Source organism: Protopterus annectens, chromosome 4.part0 (assembly GCF_019279795.1).
Source record: "Protopterus annectens isolate FY-2018-M chromosome 4.part0, PAN1.0, whole genome shotgun sequence".
Lineage (NCBI taxonomy): Eukaryota > Metazoa > Chordata > Ceratodontiformes > Protopteridae > Protopterus > Protopterus annectens.
The window spans coordinates 169,623,333-169,640,818 of NC_056733.1; the positions used below are offsets into that span (position 1 = coordinate 169,623,333).

Here is a 17,486-nt window from a genome sequence, read left to right on the forward strand (position 1 = left end):
TATGACTCACAAGAGGAGTGCCTTTACTTTCTCAGCAGTGACCACCTCGAGGTGGAGTGCAGCATTTGTGCTGCATTCAATCCGAGGACTTTGGTCGACTGTTGAAATAAGTTAATCAAGGGTTTGGTCAAAGGAGGGCCCTTGGTCACTGCTTCCCTGGCCAAGGCCAGCCCTCCTGGGGCTAAAAAGAAAGCTTCTGTCAAGGAGGCCCCGACCAAGCATTCCAGGCTGTCGGATCCGGCTCCAGCCAGGCCATGTTCGGATCCGAGATCTTTGGGTTCTAGGTCATCCAGGGAGTCCACTCCAGGATCCAAGGGCTCAGAGCCTAAGCTCTCGGATCCGGTGACTTTCATGTCTCCCTCGGATCCAGGGACCTCAGCCCCAGACCTTCGGATCAGACCCTTTCAGATCCAAGGGATTTGAGAGTTATTTCGTCAGATCCTTTGTTGAGCTCGGTTCCGATTCGGTCGGATCCGAGAGTTGTGCCGGAACCTATAGTAGTGGAGGATCTTCCATTGAATCCTTTGCCCCCTTAGCAGCTGTCTTCTCCAGCTAGATCTCATTCCAGGGAGCTCAAGAAAAGACACTCGAGCTCCAGGCGTGATTCTCCTAGTAGGTCCTCCATCTCCTCCCGATCTTCCAGGAGTGTCCTCCCTATGGATATGGACAGGATGATGCGAGCCTTCCTGAAAGCTCAGATGGATTTGGGGCTTCTGGCTTCCCCAACCCATAGGTCAGGGATCCAATCTTCCAACCAGTGGCTTGGATTCTCAGGGACTGTTCAGTGGGGTGGAGGCTAGGGGAGTTTTAGGACCCAGTTCGGGCCCTTCCCTAATGGGATCAACAGCTGGCATTGTGTCTGTTCCCCCAAGACAGTCCAGCCAGCCGGCCCAGTTGAGCCAGCATCCATGGGATTGGATTTGGGCCCGGGTTTTTCAGATCAGTCTCTTCCCCTGGGTGCCTCGGCTTTTGACAGTTCTGGTCTGATGCCGTTTGGTGGAGTGGCAGGACTGGGGGGGTACACCCTTTCCTCCAGGGAGTTGTCGGCGGGAGAGGGGTATGGAACCTCTTCTAGTCCTTCCACCTTCTGGACTGCTAAGAGATCTTTCTCTGCTATCAGATCTGCCTCTCCCATGCATGGTTCTCCTACTCAGCTCCAGTTTCTGAGCAACTTGACTCATCCTGCTCCAGGTCAGCCCATCCAAATTAGTCTCCAGGGGGATATCCCTCACACAGGGGTCCCTTCCTCTTCTGAGTCTTCCCCGCCACCCACGGGGGAGGAAGTTCCCAGGAAGAGGACTTGTAAGAGGAGACATCTTGACTCCCCTATGGAGTCTCTTACCGAGGACATGGATGCTGATGGGGGTATGGGTCCCCAAGATCTCCGCCAGAGGACGTCTCCTTTGGTGACATACTCTAGATCCTCAAGGCCAAAGGCAGTTGGTCTACCCAAACCCTGTCTTCGGAGGAATCTGTTTTCCTGGAGGCTTTCGGTACATGGCCATCTACCTCCTGGTTGCCCCCCCCTGCTGATCCTCTCATTGATCTTGTGGCCAGCAGGGCTTGGAAAGAGCCAGATACTGTGGAGCCAGTGCCCAAGAAAACAGACAAATTTTTGAGCCCTCCCCCAGACAGAACCTTTAGGTCCAAAGCGGTCCCGGTTGATGCTATTGTGGTGGCCGCTGCTGCCCACAAGGAATTGGCAGAGCAGAGTTCTTCTGTCCATCCGCCCAATCATAAGTCGAGGGCTATGGACAGATTTGGAAAGCGGGTATTTGCTCAGTTGCGTTCAGTTTGTGTGCTCTAAATTACCTGGAGCAGTTTACCCGTCTCCAGACGGATTTGATAAAAGAACTGTCTTCATCTCTCTCTTGTCTAAGGAGGAATTCAAGGCTATTTCTCCAAAGCTGACAACCTTTCATTCTGTGGCGAATTCATCCATGAGACTCATTTCCAACACTGCAGAAGGGTCCTCACGGGCTGTGGGCTCAGGTATCATTATTAGGCGTCATGCCTTCCTCTGCTTGAGCGAATTTGCAGAGGCCTTCAAGACGTCATTTGTTAATGCCCCCTTTGGTTCCACTCTTTTTGGTCCCACTGTAAAAGACAGTTTGACCCTCAGTGAACAGGAAGGGAAGACCTTGTCGGCCATTGGGATCAGGGTTTTTGCCCCTCAGAGGTCCTTTTCCAAGACCCAGAATGGGAGTAAGAAAATGTGGTTCAGGAAGGCACAGTCTCCCTTTCAGGATGTTCAGGAAGATTCCTCTTCCAGTGGACGGGGAAGAGGTTTCAATGGTGGACATCCCTGAGGGGTAGAGGAGGCCCGCAAAACCAAGGTTCCATGGAACCCTTCTCTGAGAAACCTTTACAATGTCCCTGAGGCGTTGACCAACTGTCCTTCCCTGGAGGCAGTCGGGGGTCGATTATCGCTGCACCCCTTAGCCTGGGCAAGTATCACAAACGATCTGTGGGTACTTGCAATTGTATCCAGGGGTTATTACATTCCTTTTTTGGAAACTCCCCCCAAACTTCAGTTCTCTTCTACACGTGCCACCCAATCAAGAAGAGGGAGCCCGAAAGGAGGTTGTAAGCCTTCTTCAAAAATGAGCCATCCAACAGGCCCCTGCAGGACAGAGAGGATCCGGAACTTATTCATGCTTCTTTTTGGTTCCAAAAGAAAACAGGGGACCTACGTCCTATATTGGATCTCAGTCGAGTGAACCAATTCATGTGGAAGTCGAAGTTTCGGATGGTCACTGTGCAGTCGATTGTACCTCTATTGCACAGCAATGACTGGATGTGCTCAGTAGACCTCCATGACGCGTACTACCATGTAAAGATGGATCGACTGTCCAGGAGGTTTCTCCGCTTTCGCTTAGGAGTCGATCATTTCCAGTTCTGGGGCCTGCCCTTTGGTCTCACCTCAGCCTCCCGGGTGTTCACCAAATGTGTGGCAGTGGTAGCAGCTCACCTCTGACTGTAGGGAATCCAAGTTTTTCCCTATTTGGATGATTGGCTCCTGATGGCCCCCACAAGGCATCAACGATAGTATTCACTAGGTTCTCTCCCTGTTCCATCACCTGGGGATCACAGTGAACATTGCGAAATCCTCCTTGACTCCAGCACAGAAATTGGAATTCATAGGCACTCTGTTGGACACCACCTCTCAGATTACAGCCTTACCTCTTCGAAGGGTGTCGCTTATTCGCAACCAGGTTCAAACTTTGCTGGTGCTAACCTGGTCTCCAGTCTCACTCATTTTCAGGGCTCTAGGATCTATGGCTGCAGCCATTTATTTGGTTCCGATGGCTTGGTAGCACATGAGGGTCCTTCAGTGGACCCTTGCAGTTCAGTGGTCAGTGTGGCAGCATCCTCTGTCTTTTCCCATTCGGCTCACCTTGGTGTGTCACAAGCATCTGTTATGGTGGATTCGATCTCTGGATCTCCTAGCAGGCAGACCTTTCGTTCCTCCAACTCGTGTGGTGACCGTCACCTCGGATGCTTCCCTCCTGGGGTGGGAGGGGGCATTTCCAGGGACAGACGATCCAAGGGACTTGGTCGCCCTCAGAGACCAAACTGCACATCAATGTACTGGAGATGAGAGCAGACCTTTTATCATTGCAAACCTTTCAAGACTGCCTTCCACACGGGACGATTGCTGTTCTTACAGACAACATGGCTGCTGTTTGGTATATAAACAAGCAAGGGGGCACACATTCTTATCTGCTGTGTTGCACAGCCATGAGGATCTGGGAGTGGGCGCTGGCCATGGGGTGCTTTCTCATTGCAATGCAAATTCCCAGAGCATCCAGTGTGTTGGCGGACAAACTGAGCAGGGCTATATTGACTCCTCACGAGTGGTCCCTGCATCCAATGGTGGCTCAACAGATCATCTGTCGGTGGGATTATCGGAGTTGCGATCTGTTTACATCTCCACTCAACCACAAATGCCACAGCTTCTTTGCATTGATCCCCCCAGAGGGGGAATCCCCCAGGGATGCACTCTCCCATGATTGGCCTCCGGGTCTCCTGTACGCCTTTCCTCCATTGCTCCCCAATCCCCGGAGTACTTCAGAAAGCCATATGCCTCAAGAGTCAAATGATCCTCATTTCCCCCTTTTGGCCTCGCCAGGTGTGATTCCCCCTTCTGTGGTCCCATTTGAGGCATCCACCCTCGATCCAATTCTGGATCTGCTATCTCATTCTTCTCTTCTACCGCTCTCGAATCTTCAGACCCTACGTCTGACAGCGTGGTATGTCCACTTCCAATGACTTTGGCAAAGTCCGGGCTAGTTTCACCCACGAAGGAGATTATTCTTGCTTCCCAGAGGTCTTCTACCAGAAAAGCTTATTCCAGTAAATGGCAGAGGTTTGTGGTTTGGGCGAAAAATAAGAATTTCGACCCCCTTCTCTGCCCCTATTCCCAAAATACTTCTCTTCTTGATCTCTCTCTTAAAACAAGGAGCTAGTTTTTCCACTATTAAGGTACAGTTGACAGCCATTTCAAATTTTCACCTTGGTGGTGATTTGACCTTTTCTGCACGCCTCTGTAAGGCTTTTTTAAAAGGGTTTTTTCTATTAAGGCCTCCTGTTAAACATCCTTCTCCTCCATGGGATTTGACATTGGTGCTTCAGGCTTTAACAAAACCTCCCTTTGAACCAGCGGCTTCATGTGATATTAAATTTCTTTCATGGAAGACTGCCTTTTTAGTAGCAATTACTTTGGCAAAGAGAGTCTCGGAGCTGCAAGCCCTTACTGTCAAGCCACCATATTTAATTTTCCACAAGGACAGAGTGTCTCTAAAACCTGATCCATCCTTCGTGCCTAAAGTGGCTTTACCAGCGAATATCAATCAATGTATTCACTTACCAGTATTTTTCCCTAACGTTTCCAATAAAGGGGAATATATTCTGCACACATTGGACAGTCATCATGGGAGGGTGGCCTAATGGTTAAGGTGTTTGCCTTACAAACACAAGGTGCGGGGTTTGAGTCTCACAAGGGGTAATTTGCTAGGCTTAAAATGGCTCTCAAGTGCAGTTAGCCTAGTACTAATCTATGAACATGATAGTGACATTCTTATAATCTATGAACTTCGCTTTTGTTTACATCGAACACGAGAATTTAGGTGTTCAGACCAACTATTTGTGGCCTTCTTTGGTAATAAAAAAGGCAGGAGTATTTAGAAAGTCACGATTTCCCATTGGATTTCACAATGTATTTCCTTTATTTATTCTTCAGTGGTTATTTCCTTAGCCACACCAGTGAGGGCTCATTCAACCAGGGAGGTTTCTACTTCCATTGCCTTTGCAGATCGTCAGTCTTTAGATGACATTTGTGTGGCAGCAACGTGGTCTTCTCCTCACGTGTTTGTTGCCCACTATAAGTTGGATTTGATTTCTAGAGGAAGGGCTTCATTTGGCTCCACAGTTCTTAGGCATGTCCTTCCTTAAAACCTCCCAGAAGTTAGGTAGCTGGGGATTCTGACCCTAACGTGAGGAATGGTGACTAGATAACATCAGATTTATAGTTATGTACTTACCACAACTTGGCATCTGTGTTATCTGTAGTCACCATTTATCACAATCCCACCTTCCAGCCCCCTGCCTGGAAGATTGGTTGGATTTGGAGGTTGTATTTGGTTTCTAAATGTTTTATCTGTCTTCCTTCCTTGTGCAAACTAGATCTGAGGGAATGTAGGGCAGCAGAGCATTATGGGAGAGGAGGAGCTTGAGCAAAGCTCTGTTCTGAGTATGCTGGCTCGGATCTGATATTCAGTCCAAGACCCTAACGTGATGAATGGTGATTACAGATAACACAGATGCCAAGTTATGGTAAGTACATAAATATAATTTTGTCTGGACCATGTTTTTCACTTGCTTCTTTGCCTTTAACTGTCTTGGACTCAAAGTCATATGCCAAAACTCATAGGCTTTTGAAAAATATTTGGCTGACTGATTGGGGTCCATAATCTGACATCAGTTCCTCAGGAGTCCCACATCTTGAAAGTATTGAGTTAGCTGCAGTTACTATAGTAAGTGTTACATTATGTTTCACTTGAGAAACGTCTGCCTTTAAGTCTAAAGCTCCAAAAACACCACTCCACGAACCAACTCACCAAATAAAGAAAAATAAAACACTGAACAACTGGAGAAACGGCCACCATCCACTTTTACTGTGTTCATTGTACTTCGGCATCAAGCCTTCCCAGGAATAATCATAAACAAGAATGGTGTACTTATTCATTATTCAATTCAGTTATACAATAATTGATCAATTAATCAGTGAGTCAAGAAAATTAAAATCTAAAATGCATCTTGAGCAGTAAAGTGCTTCAGAAACATTCAAAGTGCATCAAAACATATAAAGTGCAGCCCCTTACATTCCTATAGCATTTAACATTATAATTTAAGAAGTTAATACAAAAGGACGTGTGCATCTCTAGATTAACAAATACTAAAACATTTTGCCCTACAATGGTTAATCAATGAGTCAATAAAATTTAAATCTAAAGTGCATCCTGAGCAGTGGAAATGCTTCAGAAACATTTAAAGTGCATCAAAAAACTTTTAACATACAAGTTCATACAAAAGCACTTGTACATCTCTAGATTAACAAATACTAAAACATTTTGCCCTACAATAGGTGATCAATTAGTCAGTGAGTCAAGAAAATTTAAATCTAAAGTGCATCCTGAGCAATTCAAGTGCTTCAGAAACATTTAAAGTGCATCAAAAAACTTAAAATGCAACCCCTTACATTCCTATTGCATTTAACTTAATAGTTTAAAAAGTTCATGCCAGTGCACCTATTGATTAACAAATGTTTAAATATTTTATCCTATACATATAAATCATTCATCCTGTATGGCTCTGCATTTATAAAAGAATGCATACTGAAAGATTTCATCATATACATGTAAATCTAACTCCATATTAAGCCCATGGGGCCACAAAGTTCCAAAATTAATAATATATCTACTTTCCATCCTTAACAAAATGCGCCTACATTTCATGCCTTGTACTGCATAAGGTTTGTTTAAAACAGAAAAAAACAAACTGCTAGTGTTACCATTGTGAACAGAGTGGAAATGCTGGGCCACAGGATTATTAAGCTTAACATGCCTCACATCCCCCAAATGCTCCATAATTCTTCTTTTCATCCTTCTTCTGGTTGGGCCTATATACCACTTTACAGGTAGACAATCACATCCAATGGCATAAACAAACCCCACTGGTACTGCAATTATAAGATCCCAGGGCAATGAACGTCTTTCCATTAATCAAAGTACCTGAAATCTCCCTGATTTGGTCACACACCTTGCACCTTCCACATCTAAAGGTGCCTACTGTGTTAGAACCAGTTTCAATCCTACTTACCCTACTGTTCAATAATTCCTTCACGTTGTGAAATCTACTATGAGTAAAAACAACCCTGCCCTTGAAAATGTTGCCCACTTCCTCATCCTGCTGTATAATAGTCCAAAACCTGTGCACTAACACCTTCAAAATCATCCTTGCCCACTTTATGATAATCTCCACGCCCATGATATATTGCATGATTCCATACTCTCTGACCAGCAATTTGCTTTCTCACTTTTTCCTCAGCCCTATTTAACACCTGGCTAGAATGCCCTCCCTTCACCAACTTGCATCTAACAATGTTAAATTCCCCATCCAACGTGGTTCTGTCATGAACATTGTCACTAATGCGCTTGAATTCTCCGTAAGGTAGAGAATCAAGTGAATGTTCTGGATGCAGGCTATCTGCACTCAAAATATTATTAGCCGCTGTTTCCTTATAAAATGGTTTAAAAGGCACTAGCTTGTCTTTATCTGCAAAAAACTCCAAATCTAGAAACTGTATCTTATGTATGTGAGTTTGATAGGATACTGTGATGCCATACTGATTCTAATTTAGTCCCAGCATGAACTGTTCAGAAAGACTAATCTCCCCTCTACATATAAAAAACAAATCATCAGTATAGCGTTTGAAAACTGTAACATTTTCCAAAAATACGTATTCCTGTAAACACAGCTGTCCTCAAAAAACCCATAAAAATTATGGCATAAGATAGGGCAAAAGATGCCCCCCTAGCAGTTCCTGCTCTCTCTAGAAAAAAAATTGTCCTCAAAACTAAATACATTGTGTGTCAGTGCAAACTCCAACAGCTGTAAAGTATAACTTGTTCTGGGACCTTCCCCTAATAGTCTGGCTGCTACGTCCAGATCCCACCGATGAGAATATTGGTATACAAGGACTTATATCAACAGTTGCCCATAAAAAAATCCTCTTGCCACTCAGTACCTCCCAAAGTGTCTGTGAGCTCTTTACCATTTCTAATGTGTGAAGGGACTCGCTTCAAATGCTCTTTCAACTGTGCATCCAGAAAAATGCCAATATTCTGGAGATATCCCCCCACCCCTGACACTATGGGTCTCCCAGGGGGATTTGTTAAGTCCTTGTGTACCTTGGGAATGGCATAAAACTTAGCCATTCTGGTATATTTTACATGTAACTTTTTGACATCAGTGGTGGAAAAAATCCCAGTCTCTCTCCCTTTCCTAGTAATTCCAGCAACAAGTCATTATATGCATCCAGAACATTTGACTGCACCTGTTCATAAACACCAACTTCCTGCAACAATTCCTTCACCATATTGTTGTATATCACTCTAAACATTATTACCCAATTACCCCCTTATCTGCCTGTGCAAAAACATAATCTTTATTCAAACTTTTTAACTGCCTTAATGCATTCTGTTCATGCTTTTTCATGTTGTTTAGCTTATAACTGTCATAAAACTTCTTGTATTCAACTTGCAACCGTTTATATAACACCTTCTCAAAATTTATTAAGGCTGAGACAGTTCTAGGCAGATAAAAAGTGCTAACAATAGGAACCTTAGGAATACAAAATTTTCCATAGCCAGTGTAATATGAAAAACCATCCCCATAATATATATATATATATATATATATATATATATATATATATATATATATATATATATATATATATATATATATATATATATCACTGTCCTTATTACTTTCAAGCTCTTGTTCATAAACAAAAATATCCACTAAATCATTTTCATGCAGTGACAAATCCAACAATGGATGTTCTTCGTGTTTCACTGTTGCAGTCATTACATTTGGCTTATCTGCTTGCAGGTAGCCCTCATTCGGCCTGATTAACAAAGTCTTGGGTCCTGCGTCAGTTGCTGTCCCTTCTTCTATGATGTCAGGTCGTCAGGGGTATAAAACATGCAGCCGACGCCATTACATCAGTCTTTCTTGCCGTGCGGTGCCTGAAGCAGAAGAAGTTTGCAAGTGCCAGTCGGCAGACTCCTGAAATTTTCATTTTCGAGTTTCAGAACTGAAGTCTTCAACTAAAGCTAAGTACCCCGTTGGGGAAAATATTTCTTGCTCCTTACCAATGTCAGTAAAAGTTAATAATTGCATTACTTGTGAAAAGCAAATACGTCATACAAATTTTAATTCGTACTGTATTCCTTGCCTAGGCCCTGACCACGACGTACCTTGCTGTCAGTTTTGTGCTTTATTTACTCAGTGCACTATCCATCGTCTGTATATTTTCGTCTCTAAATATTTCGGTTCTCGGTTTAATTATCCAGAAATGTCGTTGGTTAGCCATCCGACTACCGGGATTCCAAAAAAAACGCAAAGATAAAGACAGAGACAGGCTACTGAGGTCCAAAACTGCCGACGACGCTTCTCCTAAGCCAGTAGCCAGTTCGCCGGTACTCAGTGAGGTGCTTTTGCAGCCGCTGATACCCGCTACTTCTGATTCGCAGGCCTCTACTGAGACCCATTCGGAGTCCGGTATGCCGCGAGATGCTTCAACCATGGAATCCCCGGATGTCTCTACCTTGGATGGGTCCGGAGCCGCTGTGCATGCACCGGCTTCTGAGGGTGTATTCAGGCCTACAGATTTGCATATTAAACCGATGCCTCCTCCTTTACTTAGGCCTAAATCTCGAACCATGCTTAAAACTCCGACGCCCAGGCCACATGCTCAGGCCTCTATGCCTAAAAAACAAATGATAAGAATGGCTGAAGATCTAATAACTCAAATCAGGGGTAGCCACCACCACCCCCCCCCCCTTCTAAGAGGCCTAGGACTGAAGTTGATTATGAATCTTCTGACCAGGATTCTGTTTTTTCTGATTCTTCTGATGATCTGGATTTGCCCTTATCTACTTATGAAGATTCTGATGCAGAGGACTCCATTCCCTCTGCTTCCCCTCCTGAGGATTTTTCTTTTGGGGAAACCTTACATACTCTATGGGAGCATTTCCACTGGGAAAGCCAGGATTTTTCTGATTCAAAAAAGAGGCTTAGGGATTTCCTTCTCCTACCTCAGCATAGGCCTTTAGCTATTCTTCCTGTACTAGACATTGTTGATGTTGAAACAAAAGACTGTAGACTGGTAATAAATAAAAAGCGTATCGCAACCCAAAACTTTTCGGAACTATTTATTAGTCAAAACAATAAAACAAATATTACTTCACTTAGCGCTTTCACCCGTTTACATCACGGGTTTCATCAGAGTGAAACCCGTGATATAAACGGGTGAAAGCGCTAAGTGAAGTAATATTTGTTTTATTGTTTTGACTAACATTGTTGATGTTGCTTTTTCGGAATATACTTTGGCCCCTGATTCCTTGCCTCCTGCTCCCAGAACACCTGACAGATACCAAAGGGTCCCTGAGTCTCACAAGTTTCTTTTTAAAAATCCTATTGCAGATCTGCTAAAAATCCTACCCCTTCTGATAGAGACTCCAGGGCACTGGATATTGGAGTTTCATATGTTGAAGTATCAGCAACATGTTATTGGACTGCTTAAACAGAAAATTATATTGATTCCTGACTGTGTGGAAAATAAAGAATTACAGGATTTAATGCATTCTGCTGAACAAGTTGGAAAACATACTTTGCAATGTGGTTTTGATTCATTAGAGGCCTCTTGTAGGGCTGCTGTTACTGGGTCTGTGCTCAGAAGGCTTGCTTGGCTTAAGGAGCAATCTTTGCCTGATTATGTTAAAGCTAAATTGTTGGATGCTCCTTTAAATCAGAACCGCCTGTTTGGCAACAAGGCTGAGGAAGTTCTTAAAAAGATGGAAGATAAAGCTAAATCTATGCAAACTGTTAACAATTTCTTACAAGTTCAGCCTCCTAGATTTAGTAGGCACTGGCCCTCTAAGAATTGGTCCTTTCCAGCCCCTTCCAGGTCATCTCAAGCCAAACCCAGACACAGTAAAAACTCCAGGTTTCAGTCCCAGGGGACACACAGAACTAAGCATTGGGGGGGCTCCTGGGAATAATAAAATCCTATGGTAAACTGTCTCATTGACTTCCTTTTAGAATTTCCAAGCACTTATCAACTGACTGCCCTTTGAGAGGAAAGATTGCTCTTCCTGGAAAGAATTGGGAACTCATTACCCAGGACAAATGGGTTTTAAGTATAGTGTCCCAGGGATACAGATTTCACTTCCACACGTTGCGAACACCAACCGGGTGGTCGGACCTACCCCCAAATCAGTGGGCAGAGGCCCAAAAACAAGTACTTTATCTCTTAAGCATGGGGGCTATTCAACTGGTACCAGAAGAGGAAAAGGGACAAGGTTTCTACTTGAGACTTTTCCTGGTACCCAGAAAAGACAATTCATGGCATCCTATTCTGGACCTGTCTACTCTAGACACCTTTTTGGAGATTCCAAAATTCAAGATGCTGACTCTTCACCAATTACTTTATGCTAGGCAAAGATGCCTGGTTGGCAACATTAGATTTAAAAGAAGCATACCTGTACATCCCAATCAGGGAATCTTGCAGAAGATACCTATGCTTCAAAGCAGACCACATGCACTATCAGTTCTCTGCACTGCCCTTTGGCTTATCTACTGTGCCCCAGGGTATTCACAAAGTGCCTAGCTCCAGTTATTGCATTTTGCAGACAAAGAAATATTAAAATATACCCATACCTGGACAATTGTCTAATTCAGACAGAAAGCCAGGACATACTTTTGAATCATCTGGCCTTTGTACAGAGAGTTTTAACTTGTCTGGGGTACACCATTAACGAAATGAAATCACACGTAGTACCCTGTCAACAAATTATATTCCCGGGAGCAAGCTTGAGTACAACTTCCCAGATGGCTTACCTCACGCCAGAGAAACAAATTAATTTGACAGCCTACTTCAAACAAGTGGCCACAAAAACCCTACTATCTGCAAGACAAATACTGCAAGCCTTGGGGTTCATGGCCTCCTGCATTCTTCTAATTCCATATGCAAGACTGCATATGAGGAAACTACAGTGGTATCTAAAAAGCCTATGGTGTCAACATTCTCAGGATCTAGAAGCAATGATTCCTATCATACCTTGCTTATGCCTAGAGTTCCTTTGGTGGACAGAAGCCTGCCACCAAAACAAGGGACTACCTTTCACACCACCCCCTGCCACCCAAACCCTAACAACAGACGCATCAGACTATGCATGGGGGGGGCTCACCTGGCAGGGAAGTGCATTCAGGGCAAATGGAACCCAAGTCAAATGCACCTGCATATTAATCAAAAAGAAATGTTAGCTGTGCAGAATGCTCTGACAGCCTTCAAGGACCACATTCTTCCAGGACAACTAATGGTAAAGACGGACAACACCACTGTTATGTGGTACATAAGCAGGGGGTACACATTTTTACCCCCTCTGCAGACTAGCCCATGGCATTATGGAACACAGCCTTGAGCTACCAAGTGCACCTACAAGCTCAATTCCTCCCAGGAAAATTAAATATACTGGCAGACGGACTAAGCAGAAACCTCATGGACCCACACGAGTGGAAACTGGAACCAAGGATTTTCAACATGTTGACAAGCAAATGGGGGGAGCCCAGATATAGACCTGTTTGCCTATCCCCAAAACTACCAATTGGACAAATTTTGCACAAGGACTCCTCACAAACAAGCCTGGAAAAGTGTATGCTCTATCCTTCAGCTGGAAAAACCTATCAGTCTGTGCCTTCCCCCTCTGTCTCTTCTATCCAAAGTATTACTAAAAATCAAACAGGACAAACCAAGGATGATTTTAATTGCTCCAGACTAGCTGCGCCAACACTGGTACCCCCTCCTGCACAGTGTGTCATGGTTATCCCCATGGCACCTGCCTCGAACTCCTTCCCTGTTGTCTCAGCAGGAGAACCAGATTCTGCACCCTCAGCTTCTAACACTGAACCTTGCAGTCTGGCTAATTTCATAATCTCTCCTTTACCATCCCTCAGTAAACCTGTGATGGATATCATTTTAGAGGCAAGGAGGCCTAGTACTAGAAAATCTTATGCTGAAAAATGGAAAAGAAGATTCTGTGCCTGGAACCAATCTCAAGGGATGAGCACAGCAGCGCCCAGTTTACCTCAGATTTTACAATACTTAACTGAGATGCTTCACAAGGGCCTTTCTTTTTCCTCCATTAAAAGCCATTTCAGCTCATTATAACACAGAACCTCCCTTCTTCTCTCATCTACTTCTCAAGCAGTTCCTCAGAGGGGCCAAAAATTTGAGACCACCCAGGAGAGCTCCAACCCCAGCCTGGGACCTTAACTTTGCTTTGGAGAAACTCACTCTACCTCCTTTCGAGCTAGCTGCTACTGCAGACTTAAAATTTCTTTCTTGGAAAACAGCTTTCCTTTTAGCAATCACTTCAGCTAGAAGGGTATCTGAATTGCAGGCCCTTATGGCAGTGGAGCCTTTCATCATCTTTCATGCGGATAGGGTGACCCTCAGAACCAATCCATCCTTCATGACCAAGGTGGTATCCAGTGTGGCTCTTAATCAGTCCATTCATTTGCCAACCTTCTTTCCCAAGCCACAGAACACAGGAGAATGGATACTGCATTCCTTAGATGTGCACAGACAACTTAGATTCTACTTGGACAGGACTAAACCTCTAAGGAAATCTGAACAGCTGCTGGTGGCATTTGCTGCAGTGGCAGAGGGGAAGGCTATTTCAAAGCAAACCATTTCTAAATGGATAGGCCATTGCATTTATTCTTGCTATAAGCACCATGGAAAACCTATCCCCCAGGGGATCAGATCTCACTCCACCAGGGCTGCATCTACCTCTACAGCCTTTCTCAGAGGCGTCCCTATCAGGGACATCCTAGAAGCTGCTACCTGGAGTTCTGTACATACTTTAACTAAGCATTATCATTTGCCAATTTTCTCTATATCCAGAGCTGGCTTTGCCACTGCAGTTTTGCAGGGCCTTATAGCTGGTCCTAATGCTATCTAAATTCCTCCTCCCAACCATAGCTTTTGGAATCTACCCAAATGTAATCACTGCAACAGTGAAACACGAATAACATAGTACAGTTGTGTACACTTACCATAAATGTAGATGTTTGAGTGTATTCACTGTTGCAGTCCTGGTTACCCTCCCTCCAGCCCTTTAACTTCTTTTTGGCTATACCTCTGCTTTCCTTTACTATGCTTAAAAGCCTTTTTGGTGTATTTGTTTTTTTGTTGGATGTGTAGCATTGTACTTTTACATTTAATTGCTTCCCATTAGAGGGTCACCTGACATCTGGGGCAAGAAAAACTGATGTAATGGTGTTGGCTGCATATTTTATACCCCTGACGACCTGACATCATGGAAGAAGAGACAGCAACTGACGCAGGACCCAAGACTTTATTAATCAGGCCGACTGAGGGCTACCTGCAAGCAGATAACCCAAATGTAATGACTGCAACAGTGAATGCACTCGAACAACTACATTTATGGTAAGTGTACACAACTGTACTTTCCTCATCCTCATCAGTGCTGCACATTACATTACCATTTGCATTTTCTGAATGTGTTTTAGAAAAAAATGCCTTTAAATGTAATTTGCAACAAAAAGCACATACTTCTAACATTATATCTGCCAAGGCTGGAAAATATGTTGGCACAAATTTCATTCCTTTCAAAAGTAAACTATACATGTTATCGTCTAACTGCAAATCTGATAGATTAGTAATATTTAACAGTTCACTTTGACTCACTGAATGTGAGCTATTTATATTATTCAAGACATACCTGTTATTATGCCCCTCATTACATGTGACAACAACATCATTAGTAATGTTAAGTCCAAAATGTCCAATTCTCTGATTTTCTTCATTTCTTCCTGTTCTGCCACCTCCGGTTGCCCTTGCTTTTCGATTGCTGTGGGCTCACTCTCTGACCACTGCTCTGCTCGCCCTGCTGGACACCTCCTTCACTCAGTTCCTCAAACTAAACACTTTTCCTGCTGTTGATGCTGCTGCTTGCTTCTGTGGACGAAAAGGATAACTCTCGCGAACTCTGAGACCTCATAGCCGTATTTTTTAAGGTAGACTTGCTCTGTCTAGGTTTTCTCTGCCACTGAAAGATGAGATTGTTCCTATAATCACGATCATTTCTGTCCAGTTTACTGCTTTTCCTTTCAAGTATTTCAGCCTCAGCTTTGCCCACTCTCACATGATTATCCTTCATTTTATTATTAAATATGGCAGTTGTAATTTCCCCCTTAAGCTCATCCTGCAGCTCCAAAATTGAATTTCTTACTTGTTCATGCAGTCTATTGTTATGTTTGACAAGTACTTTAAGCCACCCTAAGTACACCGTAAAGAGATATTCTTCCACTTCTCAAATAAATCAGCTTCAGAAAATTCAGAAGCTGGTTGTTTGTCCACCGTTAAACCCCGAGGGGTTAAATTCAGGCTGATATATTTCTCCAGCAACCGGGTATTCATAATATAAAGACACTTCCTTTACAAGCAAACATTCTAGTCTCTCATACCTGGTTGCCTGCTGGTCTCCCAGGCCATTACAAGACCACAATTCGGAAGCAGCCACCTTCTCATCCCTTTCTCTGCACATTTCTGTACAGGAAAGAAAGGTAGTTACTGAATTGGACCTGGAATTGGATATGTCTCCACCAACCAAAACTCCAGTAACCGACATACTGTCAGAAAACTCCAGAAACACCACTCCACGCACCAACTCACCAAAGAAAGAAAAAAACACTGAACAACTGTTGAAATGGTCACCATCCACTTTTACTGTGTTCCTAGTACTTCGGCATCAAGCCTTCCAGGGAATAATCATACACAAGAATGGTGTACTTTATATACATTTCACTACATTCATTATTCAATTCAATTGTACAATAACTGATCAATTAATCAGTGAGTCAAGAAAATTAAAATCTAAAGTGCATCTAAAGCACATTCCTAGGCAGAGCAGGTCCACCTTAAAAAATACAGCTATGAGGTCTCAGAGTTCGCGAGAGTTATCATTTTCGTCCACAGAAGGAAGCAGCAGCAGCATCAACAGCAGGAAACGTGTTTCGTTTGAGGAATTGAGTGAAGGAGGTGTCCAGCAGTGCGGGCAGAGCAGTGGTCAGAGAGTGAGCCCACAGCAATCGAAAAGCAAGGGCAACCGGAGGTGGCAGAACAGGAAGAAATGAAGAAAATCAGAGAATTGGACATTTTGGACTTAACATTACTAATGATGTTGTTGTCACATGTAATGAGGGGCATAATAACAGGTATGTCTTGAATAATGTAAATAGCTCACATTCAGTGAGTCAAAGTGAACTGTTAAATATTACTAATCTATCAGATTTGCAGTTAGACGATAACATGTATAGTTTACTTTTGTAAGGAATGAAATTTCTGCCAACGTATAGGTTCATAGGTAGGTACTAGGCTAATGGCCCGAGGGCCTACGTAAGCCTAGCTAAGAAGGATGTCCTTCAAGGATGCATCTGCAGTCCTTACAAATGGGTTGTCCTGTCATCAGGCAGCCCTTCGGTCGGCCGGATTCCAAAGTCTGGGTCTGGCCTCGGCTGGTGTCGCACTTCACCCGACGTCATAGCTGCAGTTCTTCGGGTATAAAGGCATCAGCCGACGCCATTTTCCTCAGTCTTTCTTGCCGCGTGGCGCCCGAAGCAGAAGCTGTTCGCAAGTGCCGGTCGGTCAGATCCAGAGATTACTACTACCGAATACTACTTCGAAGACTTCTAAAAAGCTAAGTACCCCGTTGGGGACTCTGTCTTGCCTCAGCCGATGTCAGAAAAAGTGAATAACTGTTTAACTTGTGGGAAACAAATACCTCATAAAGATTTCCACTGTTACTGCTTACCTTGTTTAGGCCCAGACCACGACGTAGCAGCTTGTTTAGCCTGTGCTTCTTTCAACCGACGAACGCTTAGACATCGGTCGGAGTTTGCTGAACAGTTTTTCTGCTCAGAATTTGCGTACATAATGCCGTCAGATCCTCCGACTTCTCAAATTGTTAAGAAACGCAAAGAAAAGGACCGACACTCGCGGTTTCGGCCGAAACCACGGTTAAGCAAACCGCGAGTGTCTCGGTTTCGGCCGAAACCGAGCAAACGGTTCAATCTTCAGCCGAATCCATGACTACTACCGAGGCCCCTTC

General features: G+C 44.0%; 1 protein-coding gene across 2 annotated transcripts in view; it reads left to right on the top strand.

Moving 5' to 3' along the window:
* Positions 1-17,486, top strand: part of MAP2K4 (mitogen-activated protein kinase kinase 4) — a 1,470,818-nt gene that overhangs the window by 691,829 nt on the left and 761,503 nt on the right. The gene's annotated exons all lie outside the window — the stretch shown is intronic.